We start from the raw sequence: 24,488 nt of genomic DNA on the forward strand, positions 1-24,488 counted from the left end.
AATGCGCCACACTTTGAACCAAAACCAAACAAGAATGACAAACACATTTCGGGAGAACATCTGCACCTTAACACAACATAAACACAACAGAACAAATACCCAGAATTCTATGCAGCCCTGACTCTTCCGGGCTACATTATACACCCCTGCTACCACCAAACCCCGCCCCCACCCCAATCCTGCTCCCTCACACATCAACCCCCACCTCCCCCACCCCCTCCGTGCGTCGGTTGAGGTGGGCGGGGTTTGGTAGCGGGGGTGTATAATGTAGCCTTTGAATTTAAATATTTACAAAAAAAATTACGTAAAGAGTAAAAAAAATCTGTGGATTTTGCCAGTTTTTTTTACAGAAAAAACCTGGCAGCTTAGTTGCCAGTAAATTTTTTTACTGTAAAATATATGGTGTTATTTTATTATTATTTTTTACAACATATTACTGTAAATAGAAATACGGTACCGCTGTTTAATTTGATTTTTTTACCATAATAAAATGTGCTACCATATAATCATCAACCGTGGATTTTACAGAAACATAAAAAAAAAAAAAAGCTCACAGCTCAGTCGACGGAATTTTACTATAAAAAAACAAACATCGGTCGGTTTTTTTCAAACTTACAGTAATATGCTGTAAAAAAAAAAAAAAAAAAAAAACTCCCTAAGATTTACAGTAAAATCTATTGGTCATTTTTATAGTGTACAATTTGATGGATAACTTGCTCGGAAATCATAAGTTAAGCAGATATTGAAGTATTTATTTGGATTTTGACCAACAAAGTTAGATAATATAATATTTGTTGCAATATTGAACACTAGTTTTTCCCCTTGTTAAAGGGGAACATTATCACAATTTCAGAATGGGTTAAAACCATTAAAAATCAGTTCCCAGTGGCTTATTATATTTTTCGAAGTTTTTTTCAAAATTTTACCCATCACGCAATATCCCTAAAAAAAGCTTCAAAGTGCCTGATTTTAACTATCGTTATATACACCCGTCCATTTTCCTGTGATGTCACATAGTGATGCCAACACAAACAAACATGGCGGAAAGAACAGCAAGCTATAGCGACATTAGCTCGGATTCAGACTCGGATTTCAGCGGCTTAAGCGATTCAACAGATTACGCATGTATTGAAACGGATGGTTGTAGTGTGGAGGCAGGTAGCGAAAACGAAATTGAAGAAGAAACTGAAGCTATTGAGCCATATCGGTTTGAACCGTATGCAAGTGAAACCGACGAAAACGACACAACAGCCAGCGACACGGGAGAAAGCGAGGACGAATTTGGCGATCGCCTTCTAACCAACGATTGGTATGTGTTTGTTTGGCATTAAAGGAAACTAACAACTATGAACTAGGTTTACAGCATATGAAATACATTTGGCAACAACATGCACTTTGAGAGTGCAGACAGCCCAATTTTCATCAATTAATATATTCTGTAGACATACCCTCATCCGCTCTCTTTTCCTGAAAGCTGATCTGTCCAGTTTTGGAGTTGATGTCAGCAGGCCAGGGAAGCTAGGGTCGATATTCTTCTCTTGATCATCTTCAGTGACATAAGGGACGGTGTGAGCCAAGACATCCAGGGGGTTTAGCTCGCTCGTCTGCGGGAACAAACTGCCGCCATTGCTTGCCGTGCTACCGAGGTCCTTTGTCCCTGAATTGCTCACACACTCCGGCAGATTCAATGGGGGTCTGGCGGCAGATTTCTTTGACTTTATCGTTGGAAATGCATCTGCTTTGAGTGTCGCAGGATATCCACACATTCTTGCCATCTCTGTCGTAGCATAGCTTTCGTCGGTAAAGTGTGCGGAACAAACGTCCAATTTCTTGCCACTTTCGCATCTTTGGGCCACTGGTGCAACTTGAATCCGTCCCTGTTCGTGTTGTTACACCCTCCGACAACACACCGACGAGGCATGATGTCTCCAAGGTACGGAAAACAGTTGAAAAAACGGAAAATAACAGAGCTGATTTGACTCGGTGTTTGAGAAAATGGCGGATTGCTTCCCGATGTGACGTCACGTTGTGACGTCATCGCTCCGAGAGCGAATAATAGAAAGGCGTTTAATTCGCCAAAAGTCACCCATTTAGAGTTCGGAAATCGGTAAAAAAAATATCTGGTCTTTTTTTCTGCAACATCAAGGTATATATTGACGCTTACATAGGTCTGGTGATAATGTTCCCCTTTAAACTAGAAAAAAACCATAATACCATTAGTAAGAAAATAAGAAAATAAAGAGAGAAAATATAAGGTATTTTATTGACACATTAATTCCAGGCTTTTGCGGGCCATATAAAATGCGTGTAGGGCCAGATCTGGCCCGCGGGCCTCGAGTTTGACACCTGTGCACTGGACACACCAATAAGCTTGTTTATAGATGAACAATAAAACTCATCATAGGAAGTTACCATTTGTTATATTTGTTATAACTTTGTGACATGATACAATGCACATTAATGAACATATCAAATAGAAAAGTGACAGATTGTTTCCAAAGGCTAATTTCCATCTGTATCTCATTCAAAGGAACACTAATTCAGCGTTATACTGAGTTGTATTTTTCATGCACTTATTTTTGCTCTATTTATCTGGCACAAGTGGAAAGACGGTCCCTGAAAATAATGCCTACATTGAACCGGTCTGTGGTGCCAAAAAGGTTGGGGACCACTGATGTAGAACACAAGGAAGTGTTTTGAATGTAGACAAAAAAATCATAATATGACCCCTTTAATGCGTCTATGGTCCGAAAAATAGAGTACAGTATTCAGGACTTTTTTTTTGTATTCACTATTGAGTGGTTTCTGGCTTTAAGACGTGTAGCAAAGCCTGCTTTCTATTTATAATTTGTATGTTTTTACGCCTCGCCTCCTCATATGGAAGGAGGTTTTTCCCATCAGGATGTCATTAAAAGCTTCAAAAGCGAGCCTTTGAGGGCCTCTTTTCACAAAAGTGAGGGAGCACCATGTTCCTCACCTACAGGGACACATGCCAATAATATTAATGCATTTTTATTTAAAATTTTTACAGAGGGTAAAAAGTAGCAAGGAGAGCATTTAGGCATCGGAAACAGATCTAATGTTGGTCTAAAACTGTAAGAGAGGGGAAAAAAAGAATGAGCCGTTTTGTGCTCGCCGGAGAGAGATCATGTGACCCATGTGCAACCGTGCTCCTCTTCTGAGAGAGAGAACCGTTCCAAAAGTAAACGCCGTGATGCGTTCCACATGCGGAATGTCCGAGACGTGGTCAAGCATGTTGAAGTGCAGCATTCTTTCCGCTGCCACGTTTGGGACCACTCGCGCTTTCTGATGCAGGAGACGCATCAATATTTCAAGCACGGATACCGTCTGCGCCTTCTCGGGGGCCTTTTGGGAAATGCTGATGTCAGCGTTCGCGCAGAGCGTCCCTTCCACTGTTTTGGAGAATGTGCTGTTCCGATTGGAACCTCTTGAGTCAAACGCTCCAACAGTGGGAGCCAACGTGTTCTGCAAAATATGCATAACAAAAACAGGCCTGGGCGATACGGCTGGACTCGGTATCACGATTTAAGTGTTTTACGTCAGTCGTTATCAATCATTATTGATATTTAAATACAAGAGCAGGAGAAAAATATATTTTTATTTTAAATCTAACCTTCTTCGGCTACCAAAGCAGAAAGGAAATGTCAACACAAGCACGGAAAACACTCAAAACAATGTAAACAAAATAGTAAAATCACATTGAACACTTAACAATAATAATACAAATCAAAAAATAAGGAACACGTAAGAAATGATTAATAAAGTGTAAGAAAATAGTGCAAAATGTAAACATACAGAAACCTGAGAAGAGCTATTTTCTGCAGGTTTAGTGGCAGGAAGCTACAGCTGTGCTCTAAAGGGTGAGCGCGGCTAAGGAACAAAAATGCAAAAATAAGGAACATGTAAGAAATTATTAATAAAGTGTAAGAAAATAGTGCAAAATGTACACAAAGAGAAACCCGAGAAGAACTATTTTCTGCAGGTTTAGTGGCAGGAAGTTACAGCTGTGCTCTAAAGGGTGAGCGCGGCTAAAGAATAAAAATGCAAAAATAAAGAACATGTAAGAAATTATTAATAAAGTGTAAGAAAATAGTGCAAAATGTAAACAAAGAGAAACCTGAGAAGAACTATTTTCTGCAGGTTTAGTGGCAGGAAGTTACAGCTGTGCTCTAAAGGGTGAGCTAAGGAATACAAATGCAAAAATAAGAAACATGTAAGAAATTATTAATAAAGTGTAAGAAAATAGTGAAAAATGTAAACAAAGAGAAACCTGAGAAGAACTATTTTCTGCAAGTTTAGTGGCAGGATGTTACAGCTGTGCTCTAAAGAAATTATTAATAAAGTGTAAGAAAATAGTGCAAAATGTAAACAAAGAGAAACCTGAGAAGAACTATTTTCTGCAGGTTTAGTGGCAGGATGTTACAGCTGTCCTCTAAAGGGTGAGTTAAGGCATACAAATGCAAAAATAAGAAACATGTAAGAAATGATTAATAAAGTTTAAGAAAATAGTGCAAAATGTAAACATTAGGAAACCTGAGAAGAACTATTTTCTGCAGGTTTAGTGGCAGGAAGTTACAGCTGTGCTCTAAAGGGTGAGCGCGGCTAAGGAATAAAAAAGCAAAAATAAAGAACATGTAATAAATGATTAATAAAGTGTAAGAAAATAGTGTAACATGTAAACATAGAGAAACCTAAGAAGAACTATTTACTGCAGGTTTAGTGGCAGGAAGTTACAGCTGTGCTCTAAAGGGTGAGCGCGGCTAAGGAATAAAAATGCAAAAATAAGGAACATGTAAGAAATGCTTAATGAAGTGTAAGAAAATAGTGCAAAATGTAAAAAAAGAGAAACCAGAGAATAACTATTTTCTGCAGGTTTAGTGGCAGGATGTTACAGCTGTGCTCTAAAGGGTGAGCTAAGGCATACAAATGCAAAAATAAGAAACATGTAAGAAATTATTAATAAAGTGTAAGAAAATAGTGAAAAATATAAACAAAGAGAAACCTGAGAAGAACTATTTTCTGCAAGTTTAGTGGCAGGAAGTTACAGCTGTGCTCTAAAGGGTGAGCGCGGCCTAGGAATAAAAATGCAAAAATAAGGAACATGTAAGAAATGATTAAAAAAAGTGTAAGAAAATAGTGCAAAATGTAAACATAGAGGATCCGGAGAAGAACTATTTTCTGCAGGTTTAGTGGCAGGAAGTTACAGCTGTGCTCTAAAGGGTGAGCGCGGCTAAGGAATTAAAAAGCAAAAATAAGGAACATGTAAGAAATGATTAATAAAGTGTAAGAAAATAGTGCAAGATGTAAACATAGAAACCTGAGAAGAACTATTTTCTGCAGGTTTAGTGGCAGGAAGTTACAGCTGTGCTCTAAAGGGTGAGCGCGGCTAAGGAATAAAAATGCAAAAATAAGGAACATGTAAGAAAGGATTAATAAAGTGTTAGAAAATAGTGCAACATGTAAACAAAGCGAAACCTGAGAATAACTATTTTCTGCAGGTTTAGTGGCAGGAAGTTACAGCTGTGCTCTAAAGGGTGAGCTAAGGAATACAAATGCAAAAATAAGAAACATGTAAGAAATTATTAATAAAGTGTAAGAAAATAGTGCAAAATGTAAAAGTAGAAAAACTTGAGAAGAACTATTTTCTGCAGGTTTAGTGCCAGGATGTTACAGCTGTGCTCTAAAGGGTGAGCACAGTTAAGGTGGTGTGGTATTAGCGGTCTTGGTATCATATACAGACCACATTGGTCTGACTACAGTCCCTTTTAAAGTCCACAATTTCTCCATTTTTACTTTCTGTCCTCACTCAATGCAAAGAATCAACCGTCAGACAACCAAACTTGATAGTTGATACTGTTACCTGATTGGCTGTTAGCGTGCCACGCCCACTGATCAGTGACCAGTGCCTTTGTCCATGCAACCAACCTTGCTTCCATACTTCCGCTTTCTTCCCACGAAGAAGAAAACAATGATAAAAATTAACGTTTTATCCAGCAACACAGAGAGGGACAAGCAGTAGAAAATGGATGGATGGTTTTATCAAAGGCATTTTGTGTGTGTTTATCAGGGATATATACTGATACTGTTTTATCACCCAGCTCTAATGAAAATCCAAACATTTATTGTTTATTGTTACGATTTTTCTTTATTTCATAACAATAACAGTGATGATAACCATAGAACTAGAACCAGGACATAGGAACGCGTCCCAAGGTTTTTCCTTCCAGGACCAAGGGTCAAAGAGAGAAATTGTGCAACGCTGCCAAAACGTCCTCGTACTGCTCAGAGCCACTGGGGGGCATTTTTGCTTGGTTATCTGCTGACTGAGACCACTAAGTGAGCTCCAGAGCCAATAATGTAGTGAGTCCGGGCTGCAGAGCCGTTAAAGTAGAAAAGCCATGACGCAATCGAGCCCGCCGCGAAAACCGGAAAAAAGTCAACAAAAAGTGACACCTCTGCATGTACGACCACAAGACTTCTTGTAAGCTCTTTTTTTTTTAAATTATTGTGGTAATACAGTAAGTGTTTCTGCTATTTTGCAAAAATACAAATACAAAACTATTAATAAGATTTACAGCGGTTTAATTGATTAATTGAAATGGATTACAATCAATGCCCCCCTCTACCTCAAATAACTACTCACCCCCAAATCCTCCACACGACACCTCCGCTCCGGACAAAGCTACGAACAATGGGAGACCGGGCTCTCTGCTCCGCCGCTCCCAGTCTGTGGAACGCTCTCCCTGACCACCTGAGGGCACCACAGACTGTGGATGCTTTTAAAAAGGCTTAAAAAACCCTTCTTTCTTTTTTCTTTTTTTTCTTTTTTTTTTTTTTAATCTTTTTTTTTTTAATTAATCAATCCAACAAAACAATACACAACAATACCACAACAACCCAGCAATATTCAGAATAGCAATAAACAGAGCAATTGAGGACACACAAACATGACACGGAACAATCTAAAAGTAGTGAGACAAAAATGAATATTATCATCAACAGTATCAATATTAGTAATAATTTCAACATAGCAGTGATTAAAAATCCCTCATTGATATTATCATTCAAACCCTTCTTTTTAAAAAAGCCTTTTTTTTTTAACATACTGTATGCATACTAGTTTTAGCTATTTGGCTGTTCTGGTTTTTATTTTTATTTTATTTTTTATTATCTTTTTATTTTTATAATTATTATTATTTTTTTTAATACACTGTAGCACTTTGAGGTTGTTTACTCAATGTAAAGTGCTTTTTACAAATAAAATGTATAATTATTATTATTATTATTAATTTAATCTCTGTTTGGACCCTCCAAAATAAAGTGGTAATGTCATAATAATGTACAGTATTCACCTTGGAGGGTTGACTTATATGGCATCTCCTTGCAGCATGCTTCTCGGTCAAATACACCATCCGCAGCTTCTCCATATTTTCATGGATACATGTCAGCCGATGTTATTTTAACGTCTTTGACTGGCGTTATCAACTCGTCTCATTCTGCTTCAGCACGGTGCCGACTAGCAGTGCTACGCTCCAACTGCTTCACCATGCTTGCTATCTACACGCTCCGTCATGTTTTTGATGATTTATTTTTTTAATCCATTGAATTTCATCCACTTTTTCTACTCAAGAACTCACTTTTTTCCTGTATTAAATGTGCTTCATCACTTATAACACGAGAGGATAAGACGGGCGTGTCAAACTAATTTTTATTGAGGGCTAAATGGAACATATTCGGCGTAGCAATATGTTTGGTGTAGCAGCGTGATCGGCGTAGCGGCATGATAGGTGTGGTAGCATGATAGGTGTAGTAGCATGATAGGTGTAGTATCATGATAGGTGCAGTATCATGATAGGTGTAGTATCATGATAAGTGTAGTATCATGATAGGTGTAGTATCATGATAGGTGCAGTATCATGATAGGTGTAGTATCATGATAAGTGTAGTATCATGATAGGTGTAGTATCATGATAGGTATAGTATCATGATAAGTGTAGTATCATGATAAGTGTAGTATCATGATAAGTGTAGTATCATGATAGGTGTAGTAGCATGATAAGTGTAGTATCATGATAGGTGCAGTATCATGATAGGTGTAGTATCATGATAAGTGTAGTATCATGATAGGTGTAGTATCATGATAGGTGCAGTATCATGATAGGTATAGTATCATGATAAGTGTAGTATCATGATAGGTGTAGTATCATGATAGGTATAGTATCATGATAAGTGTAGTATCATGATAAGTGTAGTATCATGATAGGTGTAGTATCATGATAAGTGTAGTATCATGATAGGTGTAGTAGCATGATAAGTGTAGTATCATGATAAGTGTAGTATCATGATAGGTGTAGTATCATGATAAGTGTAGTATCATGATAAGTGTAGTATCATGATAGGTGTAGTATCATGATAGGTGTAGTATCATGATAAGTGTAGTAACATGATAAGTGTAGTAACATGATAGGTGCAGTATCATGATAAGTGTAGTATCATGATAGGTGTAGTATCATGATAAGTGTAGTATCATGATAGGTGTAGTATCATGATGGGTATAGTATCATGATAAGTGTAGTATCATGATAAGTGTAGTATCATGATAAGTGTAGTATCATGATAGGTGTAGTATCATGATAAGTGTAGTATCATGATAGGTGTAGTAGCATGATAAGTGTAGTATCATGATAGGTGTAGTATCATGATAGGTGTAGTATCATGATAAGTGTAGTAACATGATAAGTGTAGTAACATGATAGGTGTAGTATCATGATAAGTGTAGTATCATGATAGGTGTAGTATCATGATAAGTGTAGTATCATGATAGGTGTAGTATCATGATAGGTATAGTATCATGATAAGTGTAGTATCATGATAAGTGTAGTATCATGATAAGTGTAGTATCATGATAGGTGTAGTATCATGATAAGTGTAGTATCATGATAGGTGTAGTAGCATGATAAGTGTAGTATCATGATAGGTGTAGTATCATGATAGGTGTAGTATCATGATAAGTGTAGTAACATGATAGGTGTAGTATCATGATAAGTGTAGTATCATGATAAGTGTAGTAACATGATAGGTGTAGTATCATGATAAGTGTAGTATCATGATAAGTGTAGTATCATGATAGGTGTAGTATCATGATAAGTGTAGTATCATGATAAGTGTAGTAACATGATAGGTGTAGTATCATGATAAGTGTAGTATCATGATAAGTGTAGTAACATGATAGGTGTAGTATCATGATAAGTGTAGTATCATGATAAGTGTAGTAACATGATAGGTGTAGTAGCATGATGACACAACCTGACTTCAAACTGCCTACCAGTCATGATCAAACGATGCAAAGCGGTCAAGTAAAACCAGATTGTGTCGTCACATTTATTGCTCATGTCATGTCATGTCATGTCACGTGTGTGTGTGTGTGTGTGTATGTGTGTGTGTGTGTGTGTGTGTGTGTGTGTGCTGTGAAAGTGAAACTGAAGTCAACAATGAAAGGTGACACCAGCTTCCTGTTGCTGGAACATAACTTATTGTCAATCAATCAACGCATGTGTGTGTGTGTGTGTGTGTGTGTGTGTGTGTGTGTGTGTGTGTGTGTGTGTGTGTGTGTTCTGGCAATGCTTACTTAATGGGGACATCGCTCTGTTTACACAGTCACCTTTAGGGGACCTCTGACGGTATGGGGACAAAAAAACAGGTCCCCTAAAGAGAAACCTTTTTAAATGATAGTCAGATCCATTCTGAACTATATTTTGTGTGTGTGTGTGTGTGTGTGTGTGTGTGTGTGTGTGTGTTCTGGCAATGCTTACTTAATGGGGACATCGCTAGTCTGTTTACACCAGGGGTGCTCACACTTTTTCTGCAGGCGAGCTACTTTTCAATTGATCAAGTCGTGGGGACCTACCTCATTCATATATATAATTTATATTTACTTATTTATGAAATATATGTTTTTGTTAACAAGTTAAAGGTGTTTAATGATAATACAAGCATGTTTAACACATATAGTTAATATTGTTAATAAATTAAAGGTTTTTAATGATAATACAAGCATGTTTAATATATATAGTTAATATTGTTAACAAGTTAAAGGTGTTTAATGATAATACAAGCATGTTTAATACATATAGTTAATATTGTTAATAAGATAAAGGTGTTTAAAGATAATGCAAGTATGTTTAACACATATAGTTACTATTGTTAACAAGTTAAAGATGTTTAATGATAATGCAAGCATGTTTAACACATATAGTTAATATTGTTAATAAATTAAAGGTGTTTAATGATAATACAAGAATGTTTAACACATATAGTTAATATTGTTAACAAGTTAAAGGTGTTTAAAGATAATACAAGCATGTTTAACACTTATAGTTAATATTGGTAATAAGTTAAAGGTGTTTAAAGATAATACAAGCATGTTTAACACATATAGTTAATATTGTTAACAAGTTAAAGGTGTTAAAAGATAATACAAGCATGTTTAACACATATAGATTCCTTTCTTTCATGAAGACAAGAATATAAGTTGGTGTATTACCTGATTCTGATGACTTGCATTGATAGGAATCAGACGGTGGTGCTGATAAGGTCCGCATTTTCGAATGGAGGAGAAAAAAAGTCCTCCTTTCTGTCCAATACCACATGAAAGTGGTTGGTTTTTGGCATCTTATTTGTCCAGCTTCCATACTCCTTTGTATACACTTTACAAGAAATACATTGTCGGCAAACTCCTAGGCTTGCTATCTTGTGCACGCCAGCTTTCTGAGACTCTTATTTTGTAAGGCAGGCAGGATGAAGCAGCACTTTTATTGTGCAACTGTGCAGTCGGTCTTTGGAGTTTTGACGACAGGTACGGCGCCAGAGTCTGTTGAAATAAAGTGTTTCTCGCCTTCCTGTCGGTAATTTTAATGAGCTGGCAGCAGCCAGCGTCATCTCAGAAGACCCTCGGGTGCCGTGAATGTCAATCAAGTGACGAAAGTGACGTCATAGTGAAGATTTATGATCGCTCATTTTAGGACTATTTTTTTAATGCCTGGCTGGTGATCGACTGACACACCCTCCACGATCGACCGGTAGCTCGCGATCGACGTAATGAGCACCCCTGGTTTACACAGTCACCTTTAGGGGACATCTGACGGTATGGGGACAAAAAAACAGGTCCCCTAAAGAGAAACCTTTTTAAATGATAGTCAGATCCATTCTGAACTATATTTTGTGTGTGTGTGTGTGTGTGTGTGTGTGTGTGTGTGTGTGTGTGTGTGTGTGTGTGTGTGTGTGTGTGTGTTCTGGCAATGCTTACTTAATGGGGACATCGCTCTGTTTACACAGTCACCTTTAGGGGACATCTGACGGTATGGGGACAAAAAAACTGGTCCCTTAAAGGGAAACCTTTTTAAATGTGTGTGTGTGTGTGTGTGTGTGTGTGTGTGTGTGTGTGTTGGGAGGGTGTAAGCAAACAATGACTCGAAGGCGTGGCTGTTGCTAAATTTGTGCCTTGTTTTTTTAATTACACATTTTATATTTGCCTTCTAGGATAGTTCATTACACATGTTTGACATTTTTACAACAATTTATATTTTATTTTCTAACTTGGATTTAGTTTTTTAGTGTAATTTAGGGCCAATGTGTGTATTACACACATGGCAGTACATAAAATACACAAAATATGAAAAAAAGTACATTTTTATAATAATAATAAGGATGATAATCTTCATCATCCTTGTTGTTATTGAAATGTTTATGATTATACAATATAACCGTATAAACATTGCATATCATGGTTATTTTGACCAAATTATCACAATTAGCATTATTATCGCGGTATTGTTGAATGTGCTCAATAAGTACTTTTACACGCACTGAAATCTTTTAACAAAATTTTATATATAAATAAATAAATAAATAAATAAATACAAATAAAATAAGTAGACTCAGAAAAAAAAAAGTTTTCTCGCTCCGTAAGATTTATTTTTAATTGTGTGTTAAATATGTTCATTGTCGTCCACTTTGATTTGAAAGCGTTTTAGAATATTTTTTAAATTAATCACTTTGTTTTACTTCCGGTTTATGTGACGTTTTTTTTTTTTTACTGGGGAACGACGTTAATGGCTCCTGTTTTCATGTTAGCATTTAAGCGAGCTAGCAAACTAATGCTAACCGGTCCATAAGTATATGAAGGTGTGGTTATCAGTTGCGGTTTTTCAATAATTTTAATTTGATACGGTTGTACTCACGGTCGGGAGTTTTACCGCGGTTATCATTGTGTGAATGCTCCAAAGCATTCACACAATGATGACCTATTCTGGAATCGCGGGCTTTCCCGTAGCAAATTCCAAAAATTCCCAGATTACCCAGAATTTCCGGTTTCTCGGTACATTTTTTCCCATTTAAAATGAATTGGCCATTTTTCAAACTTTCACCATTTTCACATTTTTCAACCTATCCATACCATTCCACCTTCAACACATTCCACCATCCTGGAAATTCAAACTACTCTTTTTCCAAGTTCCAAAAAATTCCAGGATTTTCCAGAATTACTGGTTTTCCAAAGCCCTATTTCTACCCTTTTTTCTGGCGACTACTCCTCACACATTTTTCAACCCACTTCAATCGTTCCACCGTCAAAACATTTCTCTTAATCAGGACAAAAAAACTAAGTTGTTTTTTTGAACTGGAAAAATTCCTGGGTTTCCCCAAATTCCAGGAATTCCGGAATACCATTTCTCAATTCAACATGTTACCACTTCAACATTTCTCGATCGATTTGGAAAATTCCAACACCAACCATTTCAACTCATTCAGAACATTCAAGTTTTTTACCATTTTCCCCAAAATTCCTGCTTTTCCCGAAATTCCCAAATTTGGGGGAAATTCCCATTGAAATCAACGGGACATTCTTCAAAGTTCCACAACTCCAAGTTAAAAAAAATTCCAGGATTTTCCAGAATCCCTTGTTTTCCAAAGCCCTATTTCCACCCTTTTATTCTGGCGACTACTCCTCCCACATTTTTCAACTCACTTCAACCGTTCCACCGTCAAAACATTCCTCTTAATCAGGACAAAAAAACGAAGTTGTTTTTTGAACTGGAAAAATTCCCGGTTTTCCAGAAATTCCAGGAATTCCGTAATGTCATTTCCCAATTCAACATGTTACTACTTCAACATTTCTCGACCGATTTGAAAAATTCCAACACCAACCATTTCAACTCATTCAGAACATTCAAGTTTTTTTTACCATTTTCCCCAAAATTCCCGCTTTCCCCGAAATTCCCAAATTTTGGGGAAATTCCCATTGTAATCAACGGGACATTCTTCAAAGTTCAACAACTCCAAGTTAAAAAAAAATTCCAGGATTTTCCAGAATCCCTTGTTTTCCCAAACCCTATTTCCACCCTTTTATTCTGGCGACTACTCCTCCCACATTTTTCAAGCCACTTCAACCGTTCCACCGTCAAAACATTCCTCTTAATAAGGACAAAAAACAACGTTGTTTTTTGAACTGGAAAAATTCCCGGTTTTCCAAAAATTGCAGGAATTGCATAATGCCATTTCTCAATTCAACATGTTACTACTTCAACATTTCTCGACCGATTTGAAAAATTCCAACACCAACCATTTCAACTCATTCAGACCATTCAAGTTTTTTACAAGTTTCCCCAAAATTCCCGCTTTCCCCGAAATTCCCAAATTTTTGGGAAATTCTCATTGAAATCAACGGGACATTCTTCAAAGTTCCACAACTCCAAGTTCCAAAAAAATTTCAGGATTTTCCAGAATCCCTTGTTTTCCAAAGCCCTATTTCCACCCTTTTATTCTGTTGACTACTCATCCCACATTTTTCAACCCACTTCAACCGTTCCACCGTCAAAACATTCCTCTTAATCAGGACAAAAAACAAAGTGGTTTTTTGAACTGGAAAAATTCCCGGTTTTCCAGAAATTCCAGGAATTCCATAATACCATTTCTCAATTCAACATGTTACTACTTCAACATTTCTCGACCGATATGAAAAATTCCAACACCAACCATTTCAACTCATTCAGAACATTCAAGTTTTTTACCATTTTCCCAAAAATTCCTGATTTTCCCAAAATTCCCAAATTTGGGGGAAATTCCCATTGAAATCAACGGGACATTCTTCAAAGTTCCACAACTCCAAGTTAAAAAAAAATTCCAGGATTTTCCAGAATCCCTTGTTTTCCCAAACCCTATTTCCACCCTTTTATTCTGGCGACTACTCCTCACACATTTTTCAACCCACTTCAACCGTTCCACCGTCAAAACATTCCTCTTAATAAGGACAAAAAACAACGTTGTTTTTTGAACTGGAAAAATTCCCGGTTTTCCAAAAATTGCAGGAATTGCATAATACAATTTCTCAATTCAAAATGTTACTACTTCAACATTTCTCGACCGATTTGAAAAATTCCAACACCAACCATTTCAACTCATTCAGAACATTCAAGTTTTTTTTACCATTTTCCCCAAAATTCCTGCTTTTCCCGAAATTCCCAAATTTGGGGGAAATTCCCATTGAAATCAACGGGACATTCAAAGTTCCACAACTCCAAGTTCCAAAAAAATTTCAGGATTTTCCAGAATCCCTTGTTTTCCAAAGCCCTATTTAAACCCTTTTATTCTGTCGAAGTTGTTTTTTGAACTGGAAAAATTCCAGTTTTTCCAGTAATTCCAGGAATTCCGTAATACCATTTCTCAATTCAACATGTTACTATTTCAACATTTCTCGACTGATTACAAAAATTCATACACCAACCATTTCAACTCATTCAGAACATTCAAGTTTTTTTTTACCATTACAACTTTTCCCAAAATTCCCAAATTTTGGGGAAATTTCCATTTAAATCAATGGGACATTCTTCAAAGTTCCACAACTCCCACATTTTTCATCTGATTCAAACTGTTCCAACTTCAAAATATTCAGCCTGTTTGGGAATTGTGTGCTCTACTTTAACAATTCTAAAAAAAAAAAAATTCCAGGATTTCAGTTCAACTTCAGCATTGGAGCATTCACACGCAATTCCTTCAGGAATTGCCTCATCGAGTTATTATTGTTTATCGTTACAGTCCTAATATATAATATTAATAATTATACAATTATTATTATCTTATATTTATAATGATTCTAATGACAAGAAGAATAATTAGGGCAGATATTGGCAGAAAAATGATCTACCTTTTACTGATAAATTTGATAATATTACAAAATAGAACACATAAAAAAAATTAAAAACACGATTATAATGAGGCAAGATTACCTGTCCTGTGCTGTAGGTTGTTCGGGTGAGCTCAATGTAAACACACATGGCGTCCGTCGCTTTGGGACTTCTTCACTGTTCAGCGGAACACATTTTGCGTGGTATTTGCACCAAATGTTCTGCAAAACCCCCCCCCCCAAAAAAACATCACGCTTCAACACATCAGACTTTACCAGCCAATGATTGTGCCAGCTCCAAAGAAAGGTGTGCACACAAAAAAATAAAGACAGTAATAAATAGTTTCACGCAACCTGAACTGACTCCACTTTGCAGCCAAATTCCTTTTTAATGTTTACTCAGACGAGGCCCCGTGCTGATTTATCATTTATGTGCGCGGCGTTGGCTTCTGGCAGAGGCCCCTTGCACGCCACATCAGACGCCGCTATTGTTAGCAGACGAGTGCGCCAGCTCCAACAGGTTCGGTTCTCGCCCCCTCAGCCGAGGCCAAAGAACGGCTAAAGAACACAAAGCTCGTGCGTCTCCTCGAGTTGCAAAAAAAAAAAAAAAAGTCAGAAAAGAAAGCAGGAAGTGCCATGCTGAGAGAACAGGAAGTAGCCGCTGTGAAAATATTACACTACTTTTAAATTAAAGTACACGTGCACAATAAAAGTGTGCAAACGTAAAGTGTGTTTACGACGAATAAGGTTGACAAACATTCAAAATAAGACAAGTTTAAACGTTTAAAAAGTGAGTGGCTGTTAGCACTTTAGCATGGTAGCAACAACAAAAGACTACTTTCAGATAGGGTTGTACGGTATACAGGTACTAATAAAGTACGGCGGTACTAATGAAAAATACTAGAGATGTCCGATAATGGCTTTTTTGTCGATATTCCGATATTGTCCAACTCTTAATTACCGATTCCGATATCAACCGATATATACAATCGTGGAATTAACACATTATTATGCCTAATTTTGTTGTGATGCCCCGCTGGATGCATTAAACCAGGGGTCGGCAACCCGCGGCTGTAGAGCCGCATGCGGCTCTTTAGCGCCGCCCTAGTGGCTCTCTGGAGCTTTTTAAAAAATGTATGAAAAATGGAAAAAGATGAGGGGGAAAAAAAATAATTTTTGTTTTAATATGGTTTCTGTAGGAGGACAAACATGACACAAACCTCCCTAATTGTTATAAAGCACACTGTCAGCTTCACGGATTCGAGTATTTGGCAAGCGCCGTTTTGTCCTACTAATTTTGGCGGTCCTTGAACTCACCGTAGTTTGTTTACATTTATAACTTTTCTCCGACTTTCTCGGACATGTTTTATGCCACTTCTTTTTCTGTCTCATTTTGTCCACCAAACTTTTAAGGTTGTGCGTGAATGCACAAAGGTGAGTTTTGTTGATGTTAATGACTTGTGTGGAGTGCTAATCGGGCATATTTGGTCACTGCATGACTGCAAGCTAATCGATGCTAACATGCTATTTAGGCTAGCTATATGTACATATTGCATCATAATGCCTCATTTGTAGCTATATTTGAGCTCATTTAGTTTCCTTTAAGTCCTCTTAATTCAATTTATATCTCATGACATACTATCTGTATGTAATATGGCTTTTAATTTTTTGCGGCTCTAGACAGATTTGTTTTTGTATTTTTGGTTCAATATGGCTCTTTCAACATTTTGGGTTGCCGACCCCTGCATTAAACAATGTAACAAGGTTTTCCTAAATAAATCAACTCAAGTTATGGAAAAAAATGCCAACATGGCACTGCCATATTTATTATTGAAGTCACAAAGTGCATTATTTTTTTTTAACATGCCTCAAAACAGCAGCTTGGAATTTGGGACATGCTCTCCCTGAGAGAGCATGAGGAGGTTGAGGTGGGCGGGGGGTAAGGGGGAGCGGGGGGGGGGGGGGGGGGTGTATATTGTAGCGTCCCGGAAGAGTTAGTGCTGCAAGGGCTTCTGGGTATTTGTTCTGTTGTGTTTATGTTGTGTTACGGTGCGGATGTTCTCCCGAAATGTGTTTGTCTTTCTTGTTTGGTGTGGGTTCACAGTGTGGCGCATATTTGTAACAGTGTTAAAGTTGTTTATACGGCCATCCTCAGTGTGACCTGTATGGCTGTTGACCAAGTATGCTTGCATCCACTTGTGTGTGTGAAAAGCCGTAGATATTATGTGATTGGGCCGGCACGCAAAGGCAGTGCCTTTAAGGTTTATTGGCGCTCTGTACTTCTCCCTACGTCCGTGTACACAGCAGCGTTTTAAAAAAGTCACTTTTTGAAACCGATACTGATAATTTCCGATATTACATTTTAAAGCATTTATCGGCTGATATTATTGGCAGTCCGATATCGGACATCTCTAGTTGTAGGGCAACTTCAAGCAGTTTGTTATTCCTTCACATTGTGAACAACATCAGTCCCCATGAGTCCAGTTTCATTGAGGCTCAAATGATTTGATTGAAAATGGTAAATATAAGAGGAATAAATCCAATTGGGTTAAGTTGTCAATGACCATATATGGTGATGGCATGCTGACTTGTTGCACATATGTTTTAATGGTTTTAAGATGAAGGAGCATGTTTAGGGTGAACTAAATAGGAAGTGAGAAAGAAGAAGTGGCGTTTGCTGAATGTGAAGCTCGCCTTGTCAGAGTTTACAGGAAGTTCTTGTCGTTTTTTGTTTTTTTTACATTCTAGCAACCACTTCATCTTCTGCTTTTCTTTTTTTTTTTTTTCCTTTTCAGCTGCATGCGGCTGCTGCTCGCATTTTGCGTTTTCATGAGGACGGAACTGAGGTGCTTCTTCTATTGTCTGCTCAACGTGCTGCTGATTCTTCTATGGACGCAGATTGAGTAAGTGGACTTCATCTTGTCTTTTGTGGCGCCGCCGGCGTGGACGGCGATCGTGTTTGAAAGCCGCCATCCTTGTTTGACCTCGGGGCACGTTTGGAGCTGGTGTTTTTAGGGGCACACTGCGGAACGTTCGCCGTTTAAATAGGTGCATTTTGTTGATACAAGAACCAACAATGATGCCATTTTTTTTCTAAAATTTGATATGATTTAAAAATGTGTATACTGCAGCGTTACACAGCCAAAATGTGTCAGATAACTGAAAACACACATTTATTTGATTATTAAGCATATATATTTTCGCAGGGATTTTTATTGAACCAGCTCTTGCTGATGTTTGCCATATTTTTATGTATTTATTTTTGTAAACATTTTTATAATTTTTTTTAATTGTGTTTGAAGTACTTTTATTATTTGTTTTTATTTTATTTAAATTTTATTTTTATAGTGTTTGATGTATATTTATCATTTATTTTTGTTTATTTTGTTTGTTATTTTTCGACGTATTTTAATGATTTTTTATGTTTTTTTTATATCTGATATGTTTTTAACATTCTGTAAGCACTAATATTATTACTATTATTATTAGTATTACTATTATTATTATGTCAAATAAATAATTATAATTGACTATAATACATTTCTTGTAATTATAATAAACCGCACAGTACAGTGCTGCAAAAGTAGCATAATAATACAAATTAAATAAAATACAATGTATAAACATTTTAAAAATAAAAATACAAAAAATACAAAAAAAAATACAAAATATATATATATATATATATATATATATATATATATATATATATATATATACACATATATTTATATATATATATATATATATATATATATACATATATTTATATTTATATATATATATATATTTATATATATATATATATATATATATATATATATATATATATATATATATATATATATATATAAAATATATGTAATACATAGAATAAATACATATATTACATACAAATAAATAAAATACATTTAAATGTATTAAATGTTTAATCCTGTAAATTTAATGGTAATTAACCATAATAGGAGAGATAAGAAAAAACATTATTACATAATATGTAACATTTTTGCTAAAATGTCTGGATCCCGATCATATTTGCCTTTTTTGAACCGACTGACGATCAGCCAATGATTTCCCGAGCCCAGCCGAACTTTGCCGCAGCTGTGTCCCAGTGTTTAAATGCTAAAGGTTGTACTCCCCTGAAAGGTTCCTTCAAAAGGGACGGGGTGAACGCTCAAAGAGAACCAATTATATTTCCATATTTCTTGTTACGCCCACGCAGTAGTTGCATGCGTTCCAAGAGGGTGCATGTCTTGCCAGAACACCGGCTCCAATTTAAGAGCGATCTGCAACAAACGGGTCGTCTAGCCACGGTGAGGATACTAATCCTCCAAAAATAAATTAACTTTTACCTCCAAGTATCATTATCACTGGAGGACTAGGGAGAAAGGAATAGCTAAGCATGCTGGACACGCACACACACACACCGAGCAGGATGAGGCAAAAAGCTAAAAACATTTAATGCAAGGTAGAACTGATCGATCCAGATATCGATACATAGTATAGTATCAGCATCACCAACAATGTTCCCTCTAATTTTTCATGTGTGTGAGCAAACGCAAAAACTCCCTGAGTATTCAGTGGAGCCCATGTGAGCAACATCACACGTGCACACTGTGGCTACACCAGCAGCACACCTGTCCCAAACCTGACTAAATAACAAGTTAAATTTCCATCCATCCATCCATTTTCTACCACTTGTCCCTTTCGGGGTCGCGGGGGGTGCTGGAGCCTATCTCAGCTGCATTCGGGCGGAAGGCGGTGTACACCCTGGACAAGTCCCCACCTCATCGCAGGGCCAACACAGATAGACAGACAACATTCTCTTATTATTATAATTAAATGACAGCAGTCATTTCCATGAGGTTATTTTCTAATATAAGTGTTTAGGCCCACTTACAATGACAATAACAAACAATATTGTTTTTCATGAACTGTGTACTTGTATTGTTTGTCTGGGTGGAGGTCCTGCTTTGGAAATAATTTGTACCCCTTTCAGACATTGCATTTAGTTCCCATTAAAACATTCACATGTTGCACAATGAGATGTAAGCAGGGGATCATGTGTACATTCCTGCAACTTCCTTTTTGTAAAAAATATATTTCTATTAGTATTTATTTAATATACTAACAGCATTTCATGATTAATATTTATAACTTAAGATTCCTAATAAATGACACGAGAATAAGCACACATTTGATTGGTAAACCATAGTGTAACGACCTGGAATTACACTTTATGTGTGGTGTTGGAGTTGTCCGACTTTTTGTGTGGCTGTAAACGCATCACTGGTTAAGTGCCATATGTGCATGTGTTGGCGCAAGTGAGAAAGAGCGAGCGGCTGCTGTTGATATAACAAAGTTGCTTTTGGTCTGGTTTGTACTGCAGAAAATGACCACTTTTGCTAGATATAATTTTTTTTACTAATGTTTTGGTGATGTGTTTATGGCCGACAATAAAGAGTTTTGCTCAGTAAAGTGGTCGATGGAATTCATGTCCTCAAAGCGTCTCGACAGACGTTACAATATTTGAACAATGATGACGAAAACTGTTTTCTCTGTCGTGTCCATGTCGTGTCGAAAATTGTTATGCGCTTATTTTTTTATTTGATTTTGTGCGTGGCATAAATTTGCCGTGCGCAGAGGATGCTTGAGCAGTGCGCAATTGCACAGGCGCGCACCTGAGAGGGAACGTTGGTATGTATGTATGTGTGTATGTATGTATGTATGTATGTATGTGTATATATGTATATGTGTGTCTATATATATATATATATATATATATATATATATATATATATATATATATATATATATATATATATATATATATATATATATATTTGAGATGCGCGGATAGGCAATTATTTCATCCGCAACCGCATCACAAAAGTCGTCAACCATCCGCCATCCACCCGAACCAACATTTTATCAAAACCACACCCGCCCGCCACCCGCCCGCCACCCGCCCGTTGTTATATATCTAATATAGACGATGCAAGGCATTAGTGAGGTTATAAAGCTTTTGCCTGTTAAAGAAAGGAGACTGATCCAATGCAGCAGAGACATTCAATGCGTGCCACGCATCTCTTGGCCACGCATTCGTGGCTAAGAGATATTAATGCATGATAATATTATTTATCATTATTATAATATTATTGTCATTTCCATTAAGAAAGTGTTGACTATTGTTGCCAATGCCCTCAGATCAGGAGTGCGTTCCTCCCACTTTGTGTGCGCAGTTGCAGCAAGCAGAACGAGGCTTTTAAGAAGTTAAAAGATATAGCTAGGCCTATATTTTCGTTAGGTAAAAAAAATGTTCTGAATTTATTTCAATGAATATTAACTTGTTAACGTTATAATGCTCAAATAGGGACAAGGGCGGGGTGCACAGTGAAGCAGTGAACAATTTCGCGACAAAGATGAACCTTTATTGATTGATCTGCAGCCATGACAAAATATCAGACAATCTCCATTGTCAACGACAGGCGGGAAAATAAAGATAAACACATAGCCTATGTTATAGGCATAGGCTCATACGTTTTTAAGTTGAAATAAAAAAAAATAAAAAAAATGTGCCTCATAAGCCTTAGGCTGTCAATCACGCGCACAAACTTAAATTATACAATAACATATGTATGTCATCTCTATTTAAACAAAAATAAATTAAATAAATAATAATAATAAATTACCTGCAACTTATTGGCCAAGGCAAATAGCTGAAGGGGGGAAATCTAACCCATCAGACTGCACTTTATCATCAAACTTGAATTATAATGAAAATAGACGGTCGCGACAAACAAAGCAGGCTAAATAGCCTTACATTGTCGCCAATCGGAGATGCGCTTCACTTGAAAGCGAGGCCAAATAATTAACACACAGTAGTATATCTCGAATAGAAAAAAACCACAATAAACAACGCAATTGCCTTAATTTCTTTGCATTGTAGTGCGCCCAAACAACACGTAACCATCAAAATTATTTAGCTGACCGAACTCAATATAGGTTAGACATGGGCTTATTTGGTATAGCCTATAGGTAACGTAGACTAATTTGTTAAACATATCCAACCGTATGTCTACTTACTTTTTTTTTTGTTAGCACTATGCAGGAATAAAAGGGCATCTACAGTGCCAGGATTCATGCGAGAGCGCCTGGCCTCTAAAATGCGCCCTGCTGCGCTGAAGGAGCGCTCACTTGCGCCACTTGTTACTGGGACGCGGTGCCTGATGAAAAATTGACTGTTTCAAAGAGTGCTGCTCGTTTTTCGTATGTGGGTAACAACATTTAACTATGTATATATATTTCCGAATTGGTTCAACCGCCAACCGCCTGCATCTATTTAAAATCTATTTTTACCCGCCCGACCCGCGGTTTATCCGCGGACTCCGCGGTTGTGTCCGCAAACCGCGCATCTCTAATATATATATATATATATATATATATATATATATATATATATATACACATACATATGTATATATACGTTAGGTCAGGAAAAAACACAGAGGCTATTTCATGATGAAATACCCTATCCTGACCCAACCTATATTCCGCTATACCCCGGTATTGAGCACTGTATAACGGATAAACCACAGAAACCTCAACTATACATATATATGTATATATATATATACATATATATATATATATATATATATATATATATATATGTATATGTGTATGTGTATATATATATATATATATATATATATATATATATATACATGTATATGTATATGTGTATGTGTGTATATATATATATATATATATATATATATATATATATATATATATATATATATATACACACATACATATGTATATATACGTTAGGTCAGGAAAAAACACAGAGGCTATTTCATGATGAAATACCCTATCCTGACCCAACCTATATTCCGCTCTACCCCGGTATTGAGCACTGTATAACGGATAAACCACAGAAACCTCAACTATACATATATATGTATATATATATATATACATATATATATATATATATATATATATATATATGTATATGTGTATGTGTATATATATATATATATATATATGTATATGTGTATGTGTATATATATATATATATATATATATATATATATATATATATATATATATATATATATATATATATATATACATGTATATGTATGTGTATATAAATCTCCTGATGAATGAGGGAACCCACCCTCATGAAACAGGCCTGTAGAGATGAAATAGTCTTGTGATTTTTTCCCCCACACATACATATATATATATATATATATATATATATGTATATGTATATGTACATATATGTTTATGTATGTATATATGTATTTATATGTGTGTGTATATATACACCATGTGTGTTGACCTTTATGTTAGTTGCATTTTTTTTTTCTTCTCCATGACCAGGGAAGGTTGTTTGGACCCAAATCATTTAAATGGGAACCAATGCTAGTTTTTGTTTAGTTATTGTGCACCAGTCACTTTATTTTTATTTAAAAAATACATCATCTGATTTGAAACAATACGAGCAAAATCTAAATTTAGGTAGGTCAGCTTCATAAAAATGTGTTATTGTGCTTATTTTCATTACTGTTCAAAGTCAGATAGGGCTAAATGGGGAACTCAAATGTGGATCGGATTTGAGGCCAAAAATGTCAGATCCGGAAAAAGTTTGTTTTCGCATTTACATTTTGCTAACTACTATAGGGCTTGAATGTGTGACGTGTAAAGGCAATGCATCATGGGTCTTACTGCATTGGAGTAGCATCTTTACATTGGGTTGAACATAAGACTCTGTCCTAAAGTTGTGTTTGTTTCTTGAACAAGATCCAAATATGTTGCGAACGTGCGGCATCAAAAACTGCCACAATTGTTGTCATTGGAGTTATCCGATAATGGCTTTTTTGCCGATATTCCGATATTGTCCAACTCTTAATTACCGATTCCAATATCAACCGATACGATATATACAGTCGTGGAATTTACACATTATTATGCCTAATTTTGTTGTGATGCCCCGCTGGATGCATTAAACAATGTAACAAGGTTTTCCAAAATAAATCAACTCAAGTTATGGAAAAAAATGCCAACATGGCACTGCCATATTTATTATTGAAGTCACAAAGTGCATTATTTTTTTTTAACAGGCCTCAAAACAGCAGCTTGGAATTTGGGACATGCTCTCCTAGACAGAGCATGAGGAGGTTGAGGTGGGCGGGGTTGATGGGGGGTACGGCGGGGGGTGTATATTGTAGCGTGCAGGAAGAGTTAGTGCTGCAAGGGGTTCTGGGTATTTGTT

The 24,488-nt window shown here is 36.4% G+C and overlaps 1 protein-coding gene across 1 annotated transcript in view; it reads left to right on the forward strand.

Moving 5' to 3' along the window:
* Nucleotides 1–24,488, forward strand: part of wipf1b (WAS/WASL interacting protein family, member 1b) — a 61,415-nt gene that overhangs the window by 14,014 nt on the left and 22,913 nt on the right. The window contains exon 2 of the mRNA XM_061966489.1: nucleotides 17,995–18,102. The gene's annotated coding sequence lies outside the window, so the exon portion shown is untranslated. The remainder of the gene's footprint in view (nucleotides 1–17,994; nucleotides 18,103–24,488) is intronic.

Source organism: Nerophis lumbriciformis, linkage group LG02, assembly GCF_033978685.3.
Source record: "Nerophis lumbriciformis linkage group LG02, RoL_Nlum_v2.1, whole genome shotgun sequence".
Classification (NCBI taxonomy): Eukaryota; Metazoa; Chordata; class Actinopteri; order Syngnathiformes; family Syngnathidae; genus Nerophis; species Nerophis lumbriciformis.